Here is a 24,364-nt window from a genome sequence, read left to right as displayed (position 1 = left end):
TGGCTGTGGCAAGAGATGACGAGGAACTCTTCTGGTTGTACAGGAGAACACTTCCAAGTGCTGTGAGCAGCCACGGGGAGACACCACAGCCAATGGTTATTTTTGCTTCCTGCCTTACTCCTTCCTCTGACAATGCCTGTCTTCTTGGCTTCAGGAGAAACCGCATACATGGAAAAAGCCACAGCTAAGTGGGATGACGCTTGCTGAGTCCATCCCTAAACCTTTCCATCTGCCCATCACCATTCCTTTCACCCCCCCCCCCCACTTCACGCTCAACTCACACGGGTTTGCTTAAAACAGAATACAGATTTCCAAGTCCCATCTACCATCCAAGAGTTTTGGGATAAAAATGGAATAAGGTTCATTTTACTTTGCAAGTGTTTCTGTTAAAGAAATAGCCCGGCAGGAAACCAAGGCAATACAAGTCAGCTATCCCCCACTGCCCCTTTTCCTTAGGTGTTGCATTTTCTGAAGGAAACCTTCCCCCAAGGATGCAGTAGGTACATTACACCTGGGGAGCTGTTCAAGGCACAAATGAAGTTCAGAGCGTGCTTCGCTATTGTGTGGATTCTGGGAAGTGCCTTCCAGGAGAAGCATTTGTCTGAATACACACACGCCCAACTCATACATACTTGTTTTCTGGCTACAAAAATAACCATCAGCTGTGTTGTCTCCCTGGAACCCCTCAAAAAGGGAGAAGCAAGAATTTTGTTTTTGAGAGGCGTTCTCCAAGATTCTGCTGCCCTGGCTTCGTTACTGAAGTTCTGTCTTCCCCTTCAGTGCTTCCCTGGACCCCAGCTTCAGGGCCAAAGTGACAGGGGCATAAGGGTCACCCTGGCGGCTGTCGTCTGTAACTGCCCAGAGCTTGCATGGTGGCCGCTGTGGAGTTGTGTCCTTAGCAGTGAACGCTGTCTGTGAGCTTTCTCCACTGCTGAGGGGTCACCTGTTTACATCTGGACAGGGAGGGAGCCAAGGGGGCCTTTTGTTCTTTCTGTCAGTGTGAGTCAGTAGACCACCATTGAGTCTCAGGGGAAGAGGGGCAAAAGCCAGATTTTTGTTTAAAAAAAAAAAAAAAAATGTTTTCACAGCTGACAGCTGTATGCAAACAGTAATAGTACATCGCGATGAGCATTTTAAAATATGAACAGTCAAGATTATTGGCTTTGGGTGAAAACCAAGTGATATAGGACCAAATGGTTGAGTTTGTCTGATCACATCGCTCCCTTTCCTAATACACAGGCCATTGGTCATTACGGGGACAAAAGCAGAAGCAATGTAGTTGGTTAAATCCTTAATCATGGAAAGTGATGGGCAACAATTTGAGGTTTATTTTTCTTTAGGACACTTTATTTATGATATACTACCATTTATCCCCAAAACACACATTTAGTGAGTTAGAAAAAATGTCCCTTTTGTAATCCTATAACAGGTACACAGCTAGGTAAGTAGGATGCAGACTGGGCACTTGTGTAGGACACAACTTAAGCAACTGTACATGGCATGCTGCCTGAAGTTTCATCCTAGCCCCTGTTTTCTCTGTGGGCTTTTTGTATACCTTCTGTGCTTTTGTCTTATTATGAACTGTATAAAGGCAAGAGTGCATGGAAATGTACTGTGACCTAGAAGAGAAACAATCCGTGAGGGAGCCAACCCAGTCTCAAAACATACATTCAAGATATCTGGAATGGTTCCTACAGAATTGGCGATGATGTGTAGAAATGTGCGGTCTTTGATCTAGTGAAGCAAATCCATTTTTAGAAACTACAATCTGATAAATGTCACTTACCCTCCATTTCTCTCCTGGACTGATGTTTTCCTTCCTTACAGAAAACACACAACCATAGTTTATTATAATAGCCTTGTATGATACTAGAACCACTTCTTGAAAGCCCTGAAGTTAGCTGTATTTTGAAGGATGAAAAGCATTATGCATGAGGCTTTGCCACCGAGACTTGTAGAATCCTAGCTATTCAGCAGGCCTCTTGCAAGGAATCTGAAAGAAGAAGGAAAAAAAAATAGTGTCATTTGACCCCAGAGTTTGTCCATAGGCTTGATGAGGCTTAAAAGACCCTCCTCTCCACCACTGTGCTTGGTGGAGGAATGGTCCCATTTAGTGAAAACACGGATGGTTTCTGTGTGTATAAACTACACCCACATGGCGCTAATGTTTGGCACCTCTAACTCTTGCCGCTGTGGGCTGAGAAACAGATCCTCACCACCCGTCTTGTGTCTTTTCTGTTTCTGACTGCAGATGATAGCATTTCTGTTTAGTTGAGAAAGCAGCAGATGCTGCATATGCCTAAGACTTCCAGGATGTACCGTAAAGGAAACAGGTTATTGCAGCCACACACGGATGTGGGAAAAGACGTTTCTTCCATCACTGCTGAAAGGTGGGATGGGTGAGTGGGTGTCTGCTGTACATTCTTGCGTAATTAGTGCTGCAGGTTTGGGCTGCTCCCTTTAAGCACGACGTCACTCAGATCCTCTGCGCCTCTTGGGGACAGGCTAATGCAGGCACATGGACTGTTTCGAAGCCAAGACAGAGACTTCAGACTCTCCCCGAATGTGGAAGTGGTGGCCAGGAATAGCAAATGCCAGGCCTCCTCAAAGCCTCTCCTGCTCTCTTCAGGCTGAGAACAGTACATGCAAGCATCACTAGGTGGCATAGCTGCCTTGGTGTATTATTCTCCTGGAGCCAAGCTTGTAACTGCTGTGGGATGCTTTGATGATCTACCTGATAGGATTCATATCCAGGCCCACTGACACAATTTATTCAGATCAAGTGGAAGATTCCATTAGCAGCAGATCACTAGATGGACTCCAGGAGAAAAAGAAGGCATGCCTTAGGGTCTGTCACCACAAACATCTGCACGGTGTAGTTCACCTTGCCCAGGCTGTGGCTGAGACAGAGCTGCTGAGTGGAGCTCAGGCGTTCAAGTTCATGATTCAGTATGCCCCACCCCTGCCAGCCCCTACCCCCATACACACACACACACACACACACGCCTTACCCATCCTCAACTTAGGAGGAATCAGGAAAGTTTCGAGAAAAAGGAATACATAAATATCTCTATGTGTGTATACATTTGATAGTGACTACTGTAACACTGATAGACTCAAATCAGAACTATGACAAACCCACTTGACTGGGCTGACACCTTGTTTCCCTGAACTGCACTTTTTGTCATCTCTCTAGCTGACCACTTGCCTGTTAAGTCTCCCTGGAACAGAGCCAGCCCTTGTCTGTTTCTTCATTCATTGTCAATGGCTACTTTCACACAGCCACAGAGCTGAGTAATGAGACAGATACTGCACGGCTCGTAAAGCCTAAAATACTTACTCTCTGGCCCTTTACAGGAAAAACTTGCCAACTCCGGCCCTCCAGAATATAGTTTGGGGAACCTTTATTCCTAGCATCGATATTTCTAACAAATTTCTTAAGTCAATACTGAGACACTTCCCATGGATAATAGAATTTCTGTAATAATGATAGTAAATACATTTCTTGTTGACCATAAAGCATTTTGGCAATGACCTAGGCAGGTAGGTACTATGCCGTTGTATATGGTGTCTGTATTCAGGAAGTTCACGAGTTAGTGTAGAAGGTCTGTTTGTGTAAAAGAGCACACAAGACACCACAGAGTAGAGAGAACACAGGAGTGTGGGAGGGGGAAACGTGAAATTGAGAGCCAGAGAGTTAGGGTTTTAGTCTGGGTAGTGACATTGTCTTCTGTGAGGATAGCAAAACCTTTTACTGAGCACTTACTCACCAGACCCCATCCCGACTGCTTTACATGAAAAATTTCTTCTAGTCATGTTGAGGTAGTTATTATTATTATCCCAATTCACTGGGGGGGGGGAAGGGAAGTCTCAGGTTAACTACTTACCAAAACAAAGCACCCACTTAGGAAGTGGGAAGCAGGGACCAAAACAGGTGTGTATGACAGGTAACCACCACATTGTAAGGACTCCTTCTTGGAGATACCACGTAACCTCTGGATTTCCCCCACAGGTGGCAGGATGTCACAGCACACCCTGCTCCTGGGTGCAGTGCAGAGTGTAATGTTCTCGAAGCTCTGACACTGAGCTCACTGATGGAGTGACCACACAGGGAGCAGCAAGATCCTCAGATGGGGAGGAGGTTACCCTGGGTTGGACGGGTCACACAGAAGCCTGCCTCTGAGCTAGCTATCGACAGAGGAGAGAAGGAAGGAGGAGCACAGCCTTCAGGGTAGATAGAAAATGTTAAGAGTGTCACATCCTTGACCTTGAAGGAACTGGGAAGGTTTGTGGAGAAAAATACACAGATATGTATATAATTTGAGCCTTTTAACTTGACAGTGTTCATTGCCATATTAAAAGCTCTGAGCCATCCTGCAGCTAAACAGTTTTTACATTATTTAACCTACGGTTTTCCTCCTTCTGGCAGTATGGGATGTGCTTTTCATAGTGTATCAGTGATCATTTATAGATCAGTATTCCTCACATTACTGGTTAGAAATGCTGGAGTTTTACATTTCCACTCACTACTGTCAAACCTGTATTTTCTTTTTTTTTTGATGGTAGACTGTTGGCATTTATGAAATTGTTACTTTTGTTTGAGGATGCAGACTTGGATGCTGACCCATTCTTGTGCAGTTTAGTGCATGTCCACGGAAGGAGCTGAATGCCCCAGCTGAACGGAGCCGTGCGCACGGAGTCCCCACGGGAGGGTGTTGGAGACGGGTGTGTCGCCGTGCTCATCTCTGTGTTGAGCTCCAGCATAAGTGGGAGTTCTTAGAAGCCGTGTGGCTTAATACATCTGTCTCCTTGGCGGCTGTGCCAGCTTTTCATGACAGTGCTTTTCATCATCTGAAACATGTAATTGCTTTTGACGACAACAAGAGAATTATGGCAAGAGGACTCTCTACAGTTTCCGAAAACACTGAGCCGCCTGTGCTTCAGGCCCGGTCAAGTTAAGCAGACTTGGGGCTGGAATAAGAGAGAGGGTTTGCAGACAGAAAGGGGCATCCAGCAGGGAAAGGACCTGCAGCAGCTGGCTCCATGGGCGTTTTCTTCAGAGTAAGGATTTGTGGATGGAGTTTCCCCCACCAAACCAAGGCGTGAGGGGAAGTTGGGGTGACTGTGTGTTGTGCAGACGTGGGTCTTTGCCTCCCATTCAGTTCCAGGATATGGTGTGTGCTTGAGGAGCCAAGTCTGAAGCAGAAAGACTATAAGCAGAAAGCCCAAACCCCCCTCCCTCCACCACCAGCCCCTGTTCCAAACCTCCCCTTAGGCTTCCCACACACATGAGAGTTGTTTGAAGGGACTCTACGGCCCTTTCTGGGATTGACGTCAAAGTCTTGTGTCCTGAGCTTCAGAAATGTCTGCAACTGCACATGCCAGAAGATTCCTCTCCATCAGGCAGAATAATCAAAACCAGGCTGGTTGCTGGGCCATGATGCTCGCCGGGCTCTGTGGGTGAGGCCCACCACCACCACCACCATTTGGGGCATGAAGCAAGGCAAACAGTTCTCCCAGAGAAAGGGTCTTGTGTGTGTTTTTTTACAGAGAGCACAGACCCTGTATCAGGAGATGTCTGTGGCTTTTTCACTTCCTGGTCTCTCTGAGCTGCTGTCCTCTCTGGAGGCTATTGGGAGAGAGGAAAGCAGAATGCAGGGTTCAGTGGTCATTTCCCAGGGAAAAGGGAGCATTCAGATGAGTGCAAGTGGATGACCGAGGAACAAATTCTCAAAGGATTATGAAAACCTGCAGAATAGACCTGTATATAATTTAACCGGGGATGCTGGCATATGTCATTTAGCTTTCGTATAAAGAGAAGAAGCTGGGAACGATGCTGATTTCAAGTGCATGTCTGTCAGATGAATCTCTGTGCAGTTTAGAGCCCACAGGTCACACCCTTCATTAAGATGCCAGTAGTCCCTTGTAGGCCTGTGCTCTTTTCCAGAGCCCTATCTAAAGCCCTGGTTACATAAACACATGAATCACGTCTGCCTTCTGGGGAGTTTTAAAGTTACTCATTTTATCACTGTGGGAGCAAGTATCTTGGGTTGCTTGGTCTCTCCTGGAAAATAGGTCTGCAAGAAATGCTTGCTGAGTCCATGACTGTCCTCTTTCTGTAACTGGGGAAACCGAGGCAAAAAAGTACTGACTAGAGACCCATGCTTCCTCTGCTTTTCTTTCCAAGTCGATTTGGGATATGAACCATTACGGGGCAACAAAGGAGTGGGGTGTTTTGTCTACTATCAGGCACACAAAAAGGGAAAAATGTAAAACCGGCAATTTTTATTTTGATTTTTTGCAAGGAAAAATGCAGCAAAAAAAAAAAGATGCCTCTGATTTCTCATTGAATTTTTTCTTGACCACTCTCAACACCCTCATTCTGATTTATTTCTCAAGAACAAGGCGAGAGACACTCCGAGCAGAAGTTCAAATTGCCCTTTTGAGAAGGCAGAGATGCGTTGGAGGTTGCTATTACCAGGCCCTCTAGAGGCACTTCTAGGGTCTTAATGCATTTTATTCCTTCCTACTTGTGAAAACCCAAAGCCTGTTGTTTTCCTCTTTAGGAAAAATGTGGGTATGGAATGCAGAAAGTGATCTTCGGTCTGCCGTCCTTCAAAAGCCAGGGGACACAGGTTGGTCCCCCGAGAAACCTCCCTTATTTCCTAGTCCTGCACAGAGGAGGATGCTGTGGGGGGCCCCTGGTCATATGCCAGCTGATGGGAAGAGAGATGATTCAGATCCTGGGCATGAGGACAGATAGAATGCACTTACTCATGACATCAAAGACCCTCTGTGCTACCCAGGCAAGGTCACCTGGTGCCACTTCTCTGCAGGCTAAAGAACCTCTACCCCATGCTCGCTTCGGCAGCACATATACTAAAATTGGAACGATACAGAGAAGATTAGCATGGCCCCTGCGCAAGGATGACACGCAAATTCGTGAAGCTTTCCATATTTTTAATGAATACTGTTATGCTGAAAATAAATAAATTAATTAAAAAAATAAAAGAACCTCTACCCCTTCTAGAATAAGAAGAGAACATTGTTGTAGGTTCACACCACAGTTGGCTACAGTATGGCTAGCTGCCCCATTCAAAGTAAGAAGTTAATTAAAGACTGTGTGCATTCTGGGCAGAATGGTCTAAAATGAGCGTGTCACGCTGCCCCAGCAGACTCAATCTAACTGAGACCCCCATTGTGAGCAAAAGATGCTCTCAAAGAAGGGCCTTGAGCTTGAAAACACACTCCACCTTGACAAGATATGCCCTGTGGCAGGAGGCTGGCTCTGGGTACCCAAGAGGGTCCTTGGGTTTTTTGTTACTGTTGTTGGCTTTTTGTTTGTTTGTTTTATGGTGGTGGTTTTGTTTTTTGGGTTTTGTTTTGTTTTAAATAAGATCAGTGTCAAAGTCAGAAGAATTTGGAAGAGCTCATACCAAATGAGGCTGTTCCTTTCCTTTCTGTGGAAGACCTTTTGGAGTTGATGCCGAGAGCCATTCCAGCTCCATTTCTCCCGTTCTGGTCCTACTATATAACACCCCACCCAGTCCAGCTGGAGTTTGTTGATTTTCTTAAAATATTGAGCAACTGCTGGCAAAGGAGCCCTGCAGCTTGGTGTGAGGGTCTGGGGAGAACCCTCTACTCGACAGGAATACCTCTGTGGTGACTTCTCTGGCTTACCTCTGGCTTACTCTGGTGAAACTTCAAACTGATACTCTTCTGGGGGCAGGTGGGGTGGCTGTGACACACGTTCTGTGTGCCTAAGTCCATCTTCCCTTTTGCAAGAGGCTTATCGCTTACTGAAACCTACTGGCTGTATCCCATGGCCTCTTCTGAGGGATTGTGTCCCCTAGGGCAGCTCTCAGAGCTCAGAAAGAACTGGTCATGTTTTGCCAAAATGGGACGGAGGAACTATGAGCTTGCATAAGGGTCATTGCTATTTTGTACAGCCCTCTGGCCACACGTAGACACCTCTTCTTCCTCATGCTCCTTAAAAGGGAGATTTGTTTAAGACACACCTTCACATTCTCCTCCCTCCATCTGTTCTTCCCTCCCGCACACACAGCTTCTGATGGAATTTCCAGGGCCTGACTTGTTCTCCTCAATTCTTCTTCCTCCTCCTCCCTGTTCCCTGAATTTCCCCAGTCTCTGCTACCTCTTCTCTCTACCTACCGCTGCCATGGACCCTCTAACATTCTGTATATGGGGTCTGAGGTTGGCTGGGTGGGGCTTGTGCATGTCTGGGAGAGAGTGCCAGGAGACCGAGACAGTGGTGGTGCCTATTGTTCTCTGTCTGCCATGACGGCCTTTTCCCTGAGCATTTGCTTCCGATTAAAAGGGGGGGGGGGATCAGCTTTATGAGTTTGTTTTATGGCTAACATGTCAAGGATTTTAGGTCTAGAAAGGAACAAAATGAAGAGTTGAGATTCACACCAGTCCTTTGTCTGATTTTTGCTGAACAGCATGCTGTGGGGTCCACCATGCCCCATTGTCTTTTCCCTCAGCCCTAGGGCTGCCTTCTCCCCTGAGTCCATTGCTGGATGGTCTGAGTACCTTGAGAGCCCAGCAGAAAAAATTCTTGCCAGCTTGGGCTCCTCCAAGTCCTCACTTGCCCAGTCTCCCCACAGCGCTGGTCTTCACTTCTCTAGAGCCCCTGTTCCTTCTGCCCTAACCTCTCACTCATGAACACGCTTATGATTCACCTTGGGGTCTACTTATAATCCAGACTCCAAATCTGGGGTCTAGAAAGGATCCAGTATTCTACATTTCTGACCAGATTCTAGGATTTATGGACCACGCTTTCTCAAGGACCACATTTGTCCTGATTCAATGGTCATGCTAAAGTGAAAGATGATTAATCTGATGAGCACATCAGTATTAATGAACTGAAGAAAAACCAGGGAAGGGCCTTCCCCTTTCCCCAAGTGTCCTGTGGGCAGCAGCTTCCTGGAGATAACTCATTTATCCATTCTATCCCCATTTCTCAAGCCCCTGCGGAGGGCCACGTAATGTTCTAAGCCCAAGGGCAGTGCCTCTCAAACTGTAATGTGCATGCAGATTACCTGGGGATCTTCTTAAAATGCAGATTCTGATTCAGTAGGTCAGGGGTAGGACCTGAGAGTCTGCCTTTCTAACAAGCTCCCAGTGGATACCAATGCTGCGGGTCCCTGGAGACCTCGTAGAGGGAAAGCGTCTAGCCTGGAGCTGTGGATATAAGGCAGGAGCCAGATAGGCTAACCTTCTATACAACTTTAAATTTTCTCATGGCCATTTTAAAAAAGTAAAAAGAGACAGGTGAAATTAATTTTGAAGAAATATTATTTAACCCAGTATGTGCGCAGTGTTACTTGAACACGTACTCAATGTAAAAATGCTGGAGGTCTCCACATAGCTGCCAATACCAAGAGTGTGTTTTGCAGTTAGAGTACATTTCAGTTTGGACTAGCCACATTCCAAGTGCTCAATAGCCACATGTGGCTAATGGCTACTGTTCAAGACGGTGCGGGTCCACGTGATGCTCTCATCTCTGGGTGGCTGGGCAAAGTGACCCTGAGGAGAGCAGAAGGTGCCACCATGGGGCCTGGGGCTTGCAGAGCTCTTGGGAAGAACAGTGTCAATGACATGAAACCTGGACCAGCTCCCTTCCCCCACCCCCTTAGGAAATAAATAAAATCGAAATCTCTCCATGCAAGTGGTTTCTTTCTACCAAAGCTCACTGCTTTGGGTTGGGTCAGATTGCCTTTCCATCCTAAAAGTGCTCCTCCTGCTTCACTGAAATGGAATCTCCTTCATCTTTACTCCTGAGTTGGGGGCCGGGGGGACGGAGGAGCTGGCTTCGCTTCTGCGGCTCTTACCAGGTTTGTTTTTGACGTCAAAGCCCCTGAGCGTGGCTTTGCTCCGGGAACCGAGTTCTGACTTTGCGTTCCTGCAGATTCTCTTGTCACTCCAGCCTGTGCTCCAAATGGGGAGCTGAGAGTGGGGTGCCGGGTGCTCGTGAGTCACTGCCTCCACCTGTCCTACCAGCTGACCGGAGGAAAGGGGCCAGGTTGGAGGGCTTGGAGACGTCAAAAAAAATAAACTCCTTTGGCTTTCTTGACACCTGCCCTCTTCTGTATTCCTCATGACCCGTGCTCGGGATCTTCATAGTGTTTCAAAGTACTTTATCCTCTGGCAAATTGGGACGTGGCAGATGTGGCTGCCCTGGGGATAATGCGTGACAGGCTTTGCCCAGGACGCTGTGCACTTGTATGGGGCTTGGAGTTCACCCATGCCCTGTGCCTGATGTCCAAGTATTAAACGGCTCTATTAGAGAAGAATAAACTGAAGTTGGGTTTAAGAGCTGCAGTAGTAAAACTGGTTAACATTTAGCTAGCACTTCTTAGTTGATGTAGCTTTCTGACCATCTCACATTTCATTTTTATAAAGTATTTTTTACATTTATTTATTTTTTTAAATTTATTCATTTTTACAAAATATTGTCTGGAAGAGAGAAGGGGCAGAGCTGTGGTCCTCATCTGTTAGGTGAGAAGGTGGGAGGTGTGAATCTCTCTGGCCCCATTTGACTCTGCTATTCTGTCATCTGGGGTTGGTTTGTGCATTTGAATGGTCAGATGCTCTGGGTGAGAGTGTTGGCTATGAGGTCAAGTTGCCCAGATTGGATGTTGCGCAGAATTTTTAACCTAAGCCCCAGTTTCTCCGTCTCTAAAATGGGAATGATAATTGCACCTTCCACATAGCATTAGGTGAGATAATCTATGTAAAATACCGTGTAAGTTCTTGAACTGTGTAAAGTCTTGATTGTCCCTGTCACCACTGGGAGACCTAGTCTCCACGTCTGACTACACTGGAACAAAGAGAAGGATCTAGTTCTTGCTCACTCCTGTGCCACCTTGCTAGCCAGTACCCTCCCTGAATCTTCCCTGCATTGCTCCAGAGGGGAGAGTCTGTGTGTCTTTGCTAATATTTCTATTTCCAAAAGAAAAGAAAATGGTTCACGAGGGAATTTGAAACTCCAAGTCAATTCCTCTAGGTAGGCAAAATGAGGTAAATGAAGGGCTTGGCCAGCAGGTCCCAAAGAAGCAGGCTTGGGAGGGCTGGAGTGAAGTACAGGTAAGAAGACTTACACGGAGAAGCTGCTGGTCCCCGCACTGGCACCATCCGCTGTGGAGATATCACCGTGTCTGCTCAGCCAGCTAAGTACAAATTAATCTCTCGTGGCTGACCAATTACGCACAGTCTTTTGTGAGAAAACAAGTTAAAAGAAATGCGTTAGGTAAAGAAAGGAATAGCGGCTCTTACAGGGAGTGGAGGGATAGGTGTGCACAATCAGAAGGCATTTAATTTCCAGCTGCAGTCCAGCTAATCTTATCAGAAGGTGTCGGAAAGTGACTATATCTAATCGTGTGTGTATGGACACATATTCCTGACCAGGGCAGCCAGGCACCCTGTTCACCTGGGTCAGTTCCAGTTTACAGCTGTTGTCCTTGAGGAATATTATTTTTTTCTCTTTTCTTTCTTTATCTTCTAGAAGGGAAGGAGGGAAGAGGCAGAGGGAAAAGGAAAGAGAGAATCTTAAGTGGGCTCCATGCTGAGGGGCTCAGTCTCACAACCCTGAGACCACGCACCAAAATCAATTGTCCGACACTTAACTGACTGAGCTAGCCAGGCATCGCTTGAGTAATTACTAAGAGCATCCCCTTTCACTCTTGGATGAGTCTTGGTTTGTACAGTAAAGTGTACAGTTAACTTAACTGTAACTACCTAGCATGTCTGTATGTTTAACAAAAACACATAATTTATAGTGCTGGAAGAGTGTAACAGGCTGTTGTTGAGTTGTGCCTTTTTTTGTTGTTTTCTCTAGAAATATAAATTGAAGTTGTATCCTGGAAAGAACTTGCCCTTTGGAAAAAGGCCAACATAGACCCTGTTATAGAGAAAGGTTGGATGTGATCATCAAGAGAGTAAAGTCCAGAGTGACCATCTGGGTTCCATCTCTAGCTCTGCTACTTACCAGCTATGACTTCTTGGACAAGTTTCTTAACTTCTCTGTGTTTGTTCTATAACCTCTAAGAAGGACACAGAAGTACCTGCTGTATAGGTTGAAATGAGTTTTAAGTGTGTTAATAGTTAACACACATGAAACAATGACTGACATTGATTAAGCCCTCGGTAAATATTTGTTCTTACTTTAGTCCTAGCTTTACTGTTCCTTGGCTGCTTGACCATGGGGGTTGGAGTTCTCTGAGCCCCGATTCCCTGTAAACTGAACAGACTATTTCATACCTTCTGGAAATGTAGGAAACCTCTAATGGGGTCATGTACATGCAGAGCTTAGTGCAGCACCAGGTTGTAAAGGATTGTCACCAAATATTCACTTTTCTTCCCTTTCGACTTTGCCTTGATAAGATGGGAAGGGTCTCTGATAGCTCATGGAGCTCATCTCTCCTCTTGTTGGTTGCATGGAAAACTTGAAGTTGTTTTCTATGATGTCTGTGGCATGAGGCTGTGAAGCCCACCAGAGAGGTAAGTAAACTTCCCAAGAGTTGCCTGTGTCATCTGAGTGATACATGGCGGTGGTGAGCTTGGGACGACTGTGGTGAAAATAGCAAAGACAGTGGTTAAAAGACGGCTGCATTTTTATAAGCTTCTAGAACACCCATCGCTACATACCCTGGTGAGGTGTGGTTTGTTTTTCTTTTAATATTCCCTCCCCTTTCACTCCTCCAATGTCTATGGGTTAGTTATTTTTGAATTCCAATGACATTTCTGTTTAAGTGATAACAAGTTGAGATGAGCTGAAGACTGCAAAGAAAAATCAGTATGGGAGCTGGTATTACAGAGGAGGGTGTGTTTAAAATACTGTATTTGCTCTTGTTTCTGTGGGGTAAACAGTACCTAATCAAGAGTTTTATCAGTAAGAGCAACCTTTGAAAAAATGAGTAGTCACTGGTTAATGCTATAAGCTATGTATCTTTCAAACCAACTTGATTTACTCAGACATTATTCAGATCGGTGAGTTTTTTTCTTGCCTCTCAATCAGCCATCCTTACATTTATATTTTCAGTAAGTATTTATTGAGTACTTACTATGGGCCAAGCAATATGTCATGTTTAGGGGATACAGCAGTGGAAAAAGACACGAAAAAAACCTGTCCTCAGACTTAAGATCTGCATAGTGTTTACACAATATGCTTGTCATCATTCAAGCATGTTCCAAAGGCCATCAAATGTCCTAAAACACATAAGTAAAAGATACAAATTGAGCTAAGAATGAAATGCAGGGAAAGCATCAGTATTACTAATCTGGGAATAAATAAGCAAAAGCCTTTCATCAGTGTTTTGCAGGAGGATAAAGTGGATAGCTTGAGCTGAGGTTCATGTGAGCTGACTAGACCAAAGAAGTGAAGCAAACATTTCATGTTAAAGCTTTCAGACAGTTCTTGCTGCAATTACTGGTCCCATCTCAGACCTGAGACTATATCCTCTTTGCTTTTCCATCTCCCGTGCCCTAGACAAATGTAGATGGGTGCATTAGAGTGCCCCACACACCATCTACTTCTTTCAGGTAAAGCCTACTTCCAGCTAATAGGAAATGGTTATGTATATATGTATGAAAGCTTACAACCATGGCCATTAAAACCATCTTCTTGTGATATAGGTGATACAAGTCATGAGGTTGAAAGTGGCTGGGGAAAAAATGTGACTGAAAAATGATGCAGATCCTTTACCAAATACTATTAGTCACCAGTGTTTTCCAAGGTTGTTGGCAGAGAAAGTACGTCAGAATTACCTGGGCACCTTGCTAAGGAGGCACCTGGTCAATGGAGATTCTTAGAGGAGGGTGTGGAGATCTGCATTTTTTTTTTAACAGCTTTGGGTGGGTTTTCATACACGTTGAACTTTGAGACCCAACAAGTTAATCCATTTTACCAAGAGTGAATGTAAGTGTCAACCTCAGAAAACTGTCTCTCTGAGAAATGGGCAAAGCAATAAAGCAGTATAAAAGGAAAAAAAAAACTAATAAGGCATTGTTAGAGGAAATATAGAGGAATCTTGGAATATTTGAGATTTCCAGGACTGAACCTATATTTACAAAGTACCTTACAGTTTCTTTAGAAGTCCAAGATGATTTTTCTAATGTTTGAGGTTGACCAGAGCCCAAATATATTTGCCAGAAGCAGATTTTCCCCCTCAGATTTAACCTCCCCCTCCCATGCATTTTTAGGGAAATTTAATCCATGTGTTCTTGGTAGTCTTGCCCTAAATTTATCAAAATGTCATTTTTGTAACAATAATTTGGTAGCCCTGTAGTATTTTAGAGTCTTTTGTTCCCCTTCAGAAACCGGAAGCTGCATTTGGCCAAAGACAGACTAACCTCAAACAGACAGAAGTTTGAGTTGGCTCCAGAGCACAAGCCCCACAAGTATCCTGTGAGTCTCCCACAGACTCTGGGCACTCTGCTTAGATAGGACCTAACCTTCAAAAAGCTCTCTTGCTTCAAAAAAGAAGGCATTTAATAATGGTAACATGACATTCTGGAAGATCAGGGGGCTCAGAGAAACTCGTGCTTTAGTCTTGGGCTTTCCACCAGTTTGCTGTGTGGCTATGGTCAGATACTCTACAACATCTCTGCTTCTCTCTTTTGTTCACATTTAAATGGGAGGATTAAATTACAGACGGTCCCTGACTTAGGATGGTTGAATTTATAATTTTTCAACTTTAGGATGGTGCAAAAGCAATGCACTTTGAGTAGAAACCATACTTGAAATTTTGAATTTTGATCTTTTCCTGGGCCAACAATATGCTGTAGAATGTTCTCTTTTGATGCTGGACTGTAGCAAGGGAGCCTCAGCTTCCAGTGAGCCATGTGATCACGAGAGTAAACAAGTGATACACTTAAAACTAACTGTACTCCTATAACCATTCTGTTTTTCACTTTCAGTACACCATTGAGATATTCAGCACTGTCTAATGAAATTGGCTTTGTGTTAGACGATTTTGCCCAACTATGGTCTAATGGGAGAGTTCTGAGCCTGTTTCAGGCAGGCTAGCCTAAAAGCTCTGATGTTCAGTAGATTAGATGTATTATATATATTTTCGACTTCGGATTTTGTCAACTGATGATATGTTTATTGAGAGAGAGCACCATCATAAGACAAGGAAGATCTGTATGTGACATTTGGGTCTAAAGTACTTCTCTGTCTCAAGTATCATAACAATTACTGAAATTGCTCCCTAGGTTCTTCTACAACTGTAGTGTATTTTGGTTGGCTTATCTGTTTATTGCCTTTGCAAACACAATGCATTGCTATGTCTCTGGCTTCTTACCAGGAAAGAGGAGCCAATTTGATTGTGTTGCTTCTGGATGTCAAAACATTCTTGTCTGACCATGCCACAGAAGAAGTTTGTCGAAAGTGTGACTGACTGACATAATGACTGATTGGCTGATAACGGCGGCTGACAGTGATTGATTGAGTGTAAAATTATCTGCTCTCATTACTTCTGAAATTGAATTCAGATTGGTTCTATTGGAGAGTTTCCATGGAGACCATAACCCACTGAAGCAGGTGTTTGTGGATGCAGTGGCTTATTGTGATCAATACCTGTTTCCTGTGTGGGTCTGAAGAAATTATTTGTGATTATAGTGGAAAGAGACAGCCATATATAAAGTGGGGGGGAGGAACTCATGTTCAGTCTCACTGCAACGAAAAAACGGGCCTTCTCAAGCTTCTGCTTTGGCTGACTAGTCCATCATACATTCACTAATTTGCCATTCTTATTTTATTGTGAAATTGGAGGATTTGCATTTATTAAAGACAAGTATTGTAGGATTTTTCCTTTCCCCACTTTGAAGATCAGAACAGTATATAAATGTTCATACTTGTTTTTAAAAATGTGATAGATTACAGTAACAACAAACATTTAATCAACTCTTAAACACACACACGTTAATGTGGGACAGGGATGGTCCCTCAGGCTTTTTCTGGGTTGTTTCCATGAATGAAGAAGTCATTAAACAATTTCGTGGGCTTGCTTATTGATCTCTTTCAATGGCATGCTATGTCTGCTCTTCAGGGAAGCCTTTCCTGACTGCCCCCATCAGAGTTAATGACTCCTTCCTCACTGTACCGGGGCATTCTTCCATCTCCGGTTCTGTCTTCTGTTAGGACATTCATCTCAAGCCATTTTGCCTTCAAAGGCTTACATCTCTCTTGCCCTCTTGCTGATGACCTCTTTGAGGACAGGGTCATTTTCTTTTGTCTTCATATCACCCTCCACATCTAGTGGAGTTTGGAGACATCACAGAGGTTCAATACATGCCTGTTGATTGAATTAACTGGGGCTGCATTACAAGATCCTCTCTTCCGAGCCTGGTGTTTAATGGGCTTCCCACAGAGTGAGGCACATTCCCACCAGGTGCCTCAGTGGTTTAGTCCCTGTTTCTGTCCCTGTGGCTGTGTGTGTGCCCTCGAAGGCTGTTAGGGACTATTGTGTTTCAGGAGGCTGGTATCACAGTGGCAGTCTGTACAGCATCTAGAGCAGCACTGACCTGTGTGTGTAAAACTTGAGTTCCTTAACCACCTGCATGAGAGCATGTGGAATCACGTAGAGTAATTCTGTAAGAAATCACAATTTAAAAAAAAAGAAAGAAAGAAAGAAAAGAAATGACAATCAAAATCACTCAGAGTGTTGGTTAAAATATGGTATCCCCGTACCTACCAATTCAGATTCTTTTGATTGAATTTTGTAAGAAGGGTAAGCAATTTCAATACCGCAACTTTATGAATCTCTGCTCTAAGGCAGACATATTCCTTGAGACTTCTAAACGGAAGTCAAGGCTTTGGGGCTTTTGTTTCTTTGTATTGCCTTTAGCAATAACTGGCCATGGGAACATGAAAACATATTTAAGGGAAATTATGGGGCCTTTATCTTTAAAGAGAATGGGTATTTTTTGAAACTGTCCAGAGAAGTCATCTCACATGTTCATTGCAAAGTACAGACTTGCTGCAAATAAGGGCCCAGCCAGTGGTGTCAGCCATGAAGAGATTGTTCCAGGGGTACCCTCCACAGGACACATGACAACAGGCCGTGTGCCAGTGGCTTATCCATGAACTTGATGGCCTCAGCGTTGTGCTTCCTGAAGTACACACCCTGCTTTGTGTTTTCCTCTCTAGAGTAAATGCAAACCAGTGGAGATCTGAAGCTATCTCAGGGCAGCAAGGGAAATCTCTGCCTCCTCCAGAGGGCTGTTTCTTCTTGCTTTGTCTTTGCTGGTGCTCTCTGATGGCCCATCTGTGTCATGTCTTCCTCACAGAATCTGCCTCTTTGGATCCCAGCTCTTTCTTGCAGGAATTTTCTCTGCCAGGTGCAGCCCCCAAAGAGAGGCTCCCCTCCTGAAAGTTTGAAGAGGCTTATTCCTCTGGGGTTAATTCTCTCCTCGGTCTTACCTTGTTTACTTTTCCTACTTATCTTTTTGGGACTTCTTTGGTGAACTGCTGGGAGGGGCAGAGACTAGTTAAGGTCTTCTGTTCTTAGGCCTCTTCCTTACTCCAGTGACAACCACAGCAGCTCCAAATACCAGGGCTGCCATGACCTGTTAGAATTTCTTTCGCCCTTCCCCCTACTTTGGGTTTATCAAGCTCTAATTGACATATAGCATTGTAGAAGCTGAATGATTTGATAAGGCAGACATTCCAAAATGATTCCCACATGATTCCTAAGTTTAGTTGACATCTGTCACCACACAAAGTTAGAGCATTTATTTATTTTTCATGTTTTTTGTTGGTTTGTTTTCTGCCTTCAGAGTCTTTATGGAACTGATGAATGCTCATGGGAGTTAATGATTTTCTCCATATCCCCTTCCCCCAACTTTGCCTCTCCCTCCCCCATCCCTCCCCCATCTCTTTGAAGTACTTCTGTTCTTGTTTGTAGCCACTGTCTGTAGGAAGAGCCATGATCCCTGTCTTCACACTGTCGGTGGTATTACAGTTTGTTATGTAGCGTAAAAAAGTGTTTGTTATATAAAAAACAGCTTTTCTTACACGGTATTTATTAGTGATTCAGACACCTATCATTCATTTTACCTATTGTGGCCTTCAAGGTGAGCAGGAGCCCTCTGTTTTGTTCCGGAAGCCAGTGATAGTTGAAAAGCCTCCAGGTGGCTCTGCCCCGGGGGTCCCGTGCCCTCCCTGCAGTCCCAGAACGGTTCCTGTGACCCCAGCTGTGTAGTTCAGGCAGGATTCTTAGGGCTCTGACGTGAAATGGAACAGAAAATTGCTTGATGTATTTTGCCACATGAAGTACCTTTAACCGCCGCTTGGTTCTTTATACTCTTTCGATTAAGAACTCTACTAACATTGTGTGGGTAAGTAAAAGATTCTTTTTATTTTTATTCTGTGGGGAAAAAAAAATAAAAAAGGAAGAAAAAAAAATCCAGGCATTGTCAAAATATTTGCTTAATCTTCCAGAATCGGGAAGTTGTGTAGCTGCTTGCTCTGACAGCCCGGAACAATGGTCATTAAATGAGAAGCAGATGTAACAAAGTCCGCGGTAAAAGCCTTCTATTACGGGCTGTAAGGGGAAAAAAATTAGTTGTTAACAGAACACAGTAAGCGTTATGGAATAAATCAGAACAAAACATTCCCAATTACTGTACAAAGATAATTAAAGTCTACGACGCTAATTAAGGTCTGTTTATATCTATTTCTGTTTGTGTACAAACATATGCACATAGTTAAATATTTTCTATTGTTTTTTATGCAATGCTAACTTCAGAGTCGAGTCTCTCTGAATTTAACTTTTGTTTTTATATCACCAGGAAGTACAATCTCCAGAAATTGAAACTCCAGCTTTTCCTCCTTGATTTTACTTTATTTTTCTTGGCGCACTTCAAAAAAATATTTCAAGTATGCAATTCTACTTCCTTGAGTGGACTTTTTCGGTCTACTATGTTTTTCAGTGGGATCAACCAGATTTTCCCCCCACCATTCTTTAAAGAAAAAAGGATTTTTCTTTGAATTTGACCAATATGGCAAAATATCTTCACACATTAGTGTTATGTAGGATTACCAAATGTCTTTTGGATAGGAATCTCAAGAAAATTCAAACTTGAAGAAAGAGAAATTGATAAATAATCCTCCCTCCTGGCAGTTCCCCCAGGGTTTTCATCACAGGCTATAAATATCACATAAATATTCCCTCACTGTAAGCTATAATTTTTTGGATGGATATCAATGGTTTTTAAGTGGGAACAACAATGAGCTATAATTATCATTCGAAAGTCATTAGCTAAACAAGTGGAAAGGCAGTATCTTTCCACCAAGGTCCAAGAATAGCCTCGGCCTATACTGTATTTGACTTAACTTTGTGAATTAGGAAGAGACCTAATTCTAAATTGCTGTTGACCTTCTTTTGAAAATGACTTCATGCCACTACCCAGATCAGCAATTTCATTTTTAAAAGAAAGTACAAAGTTCTCCTTGGACTTCTTTCTCTTCTTTCTCTTTCTTTCATTCCTTTGTTCAAACCTACCTGCTGTCTATGTTTTCCCTTAGTCTCCATCTACCATAGATTTAATACGGCTGCAACTTTATGGCAGTTCTTCCTACTGGGATTAAACTAAAAAAGAACTTGTATAGGAGTCAGAACTTCAGTCTTGAAACAGCATTGGTGAGACTTTATTCCAGACCAGTCCTGTTCAATAGAGTTGTAATGCAAGTGGCATACAAAAAGTTAAGTTTTCTAGTAGCTATATTTTTTTCTTTTATTTTTTTAAATTAACATATAATGTATTATTTGCTTCAGGGGTGCAAGTCTGTGAATCATTAGTCTTACACAATTTATAGTCCTCTCCATAGCACATACCCTCTTCAATGTCCATAACCCAGCCACCCTGTCCCTCTCCTCCACCCAACAGCAACCCTCAGTTTCCTGAGATTAAGAGTCTCATGGTTTGTCTCCCTCCTGAACCCATCTTGTTTCATTTTTTACTCCTCCCAAATCCCCCACAACGCCCCCCTGCCTCTCAAATTCCTCGTATCACAAAGATCATGTGATAATAGGATAATTGTCTTTATCTGATTAAATTATTTTGCTTACCATAATACCCTCTAGTTCTATCCATGTCATTGCAAATGGCTAGATTTGGGTTTTTTGATGGCTGCATAGTATTCCATTATATATGTTTTATATATGTATATATACATACATGTATATACATACATATATGTATATACATACATACATACATATACCATCTTCTTTATCCATTCATCTGTTGATGGGCATCTAGGTTCTTCCCATAGTTTGCCTATTGTGGACATTGCTGCTATAAACACTCAGGTGTACATGCCCCTTTGGATCACTACATTTGTATTTTTGGGATAAATACCCAGTAGTGCGAATGTTGGGTCATAGGGTATTTTCAACTTTTTGTGAAACCTCCATACTGTCTTCCAGAGTGACTATACTAGCTTGCACTCATTCCTACCAGCAGTGTAGAAGGGTTCCCCTTTCTCCACATCCTCGCCAATATCTGTCATTCCTGACTTGTTCATTTTAGCTGTTCTGACTGGTGTAAGGTGGTATCTCACTGTGGTCTTGATTTATATTTTCCTCATGCCAAGTGATGTTGAGCACTTTTTCATGTGTCTCAAGGCCATTTGGATGTCTTCTTTGCAGAAATGTCCGTTAATATCTCCTGCCCATTTCTTGATTGGATTACTTGTTCTTTGGGTGTTAAGTTTGATAAGTTCTTTATAGATTTTGGAAACAAGACCTCTATCTGATATGTCATTTGTGAAAATATTCTCCCATTCTGTCAGTTGTCTATTAGTTTTGTTGACTATTTCCTTTGCTGGTCTATCCTTGTGCTTTAGATCTTGATGAAGTCCCAATAGTTCATTTTTTCCCTTGCTTCCCTTACCTTTGGTGATGTTTCTAGGAAGAAGTTCCTGTGGCTGAGGTTGAAGAGGTTGCTGCCTGTGTTTTCTCTAGGATTCTGATGGATTCCTGTCTCACATTGAGGTCTTTCATCCATTTGGAGTCTATTTTTGTGTGTGGTGTAAGGAAATGGTCCAGTTTCATTTTTCTGCATGTGGCTGTCCAATTTTTCCAACACCATTTGTTGTTGAGACTCTTTTTTCCACAGGACATTCTTTCTTGCTTTGTCAAAGATTAGTTGACCATAGAGTTGAGGGTCCATTTCTGGGCTGTCTATTCTTTTCCATTGATCTATGTGTCTTTGTGCCAGTACCATACTGTCTTGATGATTACAGCTTTGTAATAGAGCTTGAAGTCTGGAATGGTGATACTACCAACTTTGGTTTTCTTTTTCAGTATTCCTCTGGCTATTTGGGGTCGTTTCTGGTTCCATATAAATTTTAGGATTATTTGTTCCATTTCTTTGAAAAAAGTTGATGGTATTTTGATAGAGATTACATTAAATGTGTAGATTGCTTTAGGTAGTGTAAACATTTTCACATTATTTGTTCTTCTAATCCTTTAGCATGGAACACTTTTCCCTTTCTTTGTATCTTCCTCAATTTCTTTCATGAGTACTTTATAGTTTTCTGAGTACAGATTCCTTCCCTCTGTGGTTAGGTTTATTCCTAGGTATCTTATGGTTTTGGGTGCAATTGTAAATGGGATCGACTCTTTAATTTCTCTTTTTTCGTTCTTGCTTTTGGTGTATAGAAATGCAACTGATTTCTGAGCATTGATTTTTATATCCTGATACTTTACTGAATTCCTCTATGACTTCTAGCGCTTTTGGAGTGGAGTCTTTTGGGTTTTCCATGTAAAATATCATATCATCTGCAAAGAGTGAGAGTTTGACTTCTTCTTTGCCTATTCAGATGCCTTTTATTTCTTCCTATACTGTGTTGAATAGCGATGGTGATAGTTGACATCCCTGCCATGTTCCTGACCTTAGGGGAAAAGCTCTCAGTTTTTCCCCATTGAGAATGATGTTTGCTGTGGGTTTTCTATAGATGGCTTTGATGATATTGAGGTATGTTCCCTTTATCCCTACACTTTCAAGTTTTTATCAAGAAAATATGCTGTACTTTGTCAAATGCATCTATTGAGAGTATCAAATGGTTCTTGTTCTTTCTTTTATTTTTGTATTTTATCACATTGACTGATTTGCAGATGTTGAACCAACCTTGCAGCCCATGAATAAATCCCACTTGGTCAGGGTGAATAATCCTTTTAATGTACTGTTGGATCCTATTGGCTAGTATTTTGGTGAGAAGTTTTGCATCCGTGTTCATCAAGGATATTGGTCTGAAATTCTCCTTTTTGATGGGGTCTTTCTCTGGTTTTGGGATCAAGGTAAAATGAGTTTGGGAAGTTTTCCTTCCATTTCTATTTTTTGGAACAGTTTCAGGAGAATAGGTATTAGCTCTTCTTTAAATGTTTAGTAGAATGCCCTGGGAAGCCATCTGGACCTGGGCTCTTGTTTGTTGGGAGATTTTTGATGACTGCCTCAATCTCCTTACTGGTTATGGGTCTGTTCAGGTTTTTTGTTTTTGTTTTTGTTTTCCCTTCCTGGTTCACTTTTGGAACTTTATATGTCTCTAGGAATGCATCCATTTCTTCCAGATTGTCAAATTTGCTGGCATATAGTTGCTCATAATATGTTCTTATAATTGTATTTCTTTGGTGTTAGTTGTGATCTCTCCTCTTTCATTCTTGGTTTTATTAATTTGGGTCCTTTCTCTTTTCTTTTTGATAAACCTGGCCAGGGGCTTATCAATCTTATTAATTCTTTCAAAGAACCACATCCTAGTTTTGTTGATCTGTTCTACTGTTCTTTCGGTTTCTATTTCATTGATTTCTGCTCTGATTTTTATTATTTCTCTTCTCCTACTGGGTTTAGGCTGTTTTTTCTCCAGCTCCTTAGGTGTAGGGTAAGCTTGTATACTTGAGACCTTTCTTATTTCTTGAGAAAGGCTTTTATTGCTATATACTTTCCTCTCAGGACCACCTTTGCTGTGTCCCAAAGATTTTGAAGAGTTGTGATTTCATTTTCATTTGTTTCCATGAATTTTTAAAATTCTTCTTTAATTTCCTGGTTGACCCATTCATTGTTCAGTAGGATGCTCTTTAGCCTCCATGTATTTGAGTTATTTCCAACTTTTCTCTTGTGGCTGAGCTCTAGATTCAAAGCATTGTGGTCTGAAAATATGCAAGGAATAATCCCAGTCTTTTGGCACTGGTTGAGGCCTGATTTATGACCCAGGTTGTGATCTGTTCTGGAGAATGTTCCATGTGCTCTCGAGAAGAGTGTGTATTCTGTTGCTTTTGGATGGAATGTTCTAAATAAATCTGTAATGTCCATCTGGCTCAGTGTGTCATTTAAAGCCTTTATTTCCTTGTGGATATTTTGCTTAGATGATCTGTCCATTTCAGTGAGGTAGGTGTTAAAGTCCCCTACTATTATTATATTATTGTTGATATGTTTCTTTGATTTTGTTACTAATTGGTTTATATAATTGGCTGCTCCCATGTGAGGGGTATAGTTATTTACAATTGTTAGATCTTCTTGTTGGACAGATCCTCTAATTATGATACAGTGTCCTTCCTCATCTCTTGCTATAGTCTTTGTCTTAAAATCTAATTAGTCTAATAATAATGACTGCCACTCCAGCTTTCTTTTGATGTCCATTAGCACGGTAAATTGTTTTCCACCCCTAACTTTCAATCTGGAGGTGTCTTTGGGTCTAAAATGAGTTTCTTGCAGACAGCATATCTATGGGTCTTATTTTTTTTTTTTTTTATCCATTCTGATAACACTGTGTCTTTTGATTGGGGGCATTTAGCCCATTTACATTCAGGGTAACCATTGAAAGATATGAACTTATTGCCACTGTATTGCCTATAAGGTGACTGTTACTGTGTATTATCTCTGTTCCTTTCTGGTCTGTTACTTTTAGGCATTCTCTTTGCTTAGAGGATCCTTTCAATATTTCCTAGTGTTGTTTTGCTGTTTGCAAATTCTTTTAGTTTTTGTTTGTCCTGGAAGCTTTTGATCACCCCTTCTATTTTCAGTGACAGCCTAGCTGGATATAGTATTCTTGGCTGCATATTTTTCTTGTTTAGTGCTTGAATATATCATTTCTGGCCTGCTAGGTCTCTGTGCATAGGTTTGCTGCCAGTCTAAGATTTCTACCATTGTATGTTTACAGACCTCTTGTCCCGAACTGCTTTCAGGATGTTTTCTTTGTCACTGAGACTTGTAAGTTTTACTATTAGATGATGGGTTGTGGACCTATTTTTATTGATTTTGAGGTGGATTCTCTGTGCCTTTTGGATTTTGATGCTGTTGCCATTGCCAAATTAGGGAAATTATCTGTTATAATTTG

At 42.5% G+C, this 24,364-nt stretch overlaps 1 protein-coding gene and 1 non-coding gene across 2 annotated transcripts in view; both read left to right on the top strand.

Annotated features, from left to right (window-relative positions):
- The window catches only part of RORA (RAR related orphan receptor A), a 718,480-nt gene that overhangs the window by 173,894 nt on the left and 520,222 nt on the right, over nt 1-24,364 (top strand). The window lies entirely within an intron of this gene.
- LOC123388245 lies at nt 6,856-6,962 on the top strand. The gene has a single exon (XR_006602800.1). It is a non-coding gene; the product is annotated as a U6 spliceosomal RNA (small nuclear RNA).

Source organism: Mustela putorius, unplaced genomic scaffold, assembly GCF_011764305.1.
Source record: "Mustela putorius furo isolate JIRA1106 unplaced genomic scaffold, ASM1176430v1.1 tig00003896_pilon_pilon_pilon, whole genome shotgun sequence".
NCBI lineage: Eukaryota > Metazoa > Chordata > Mammalia > Carnivora > Mustelidae > Mustela > Mustela putorius.
The sequence above is the reverse complement of the archived record's forward strand: the minus strand, read 5'-3'. Positions and strand labels throughout refer to the sequence as shown.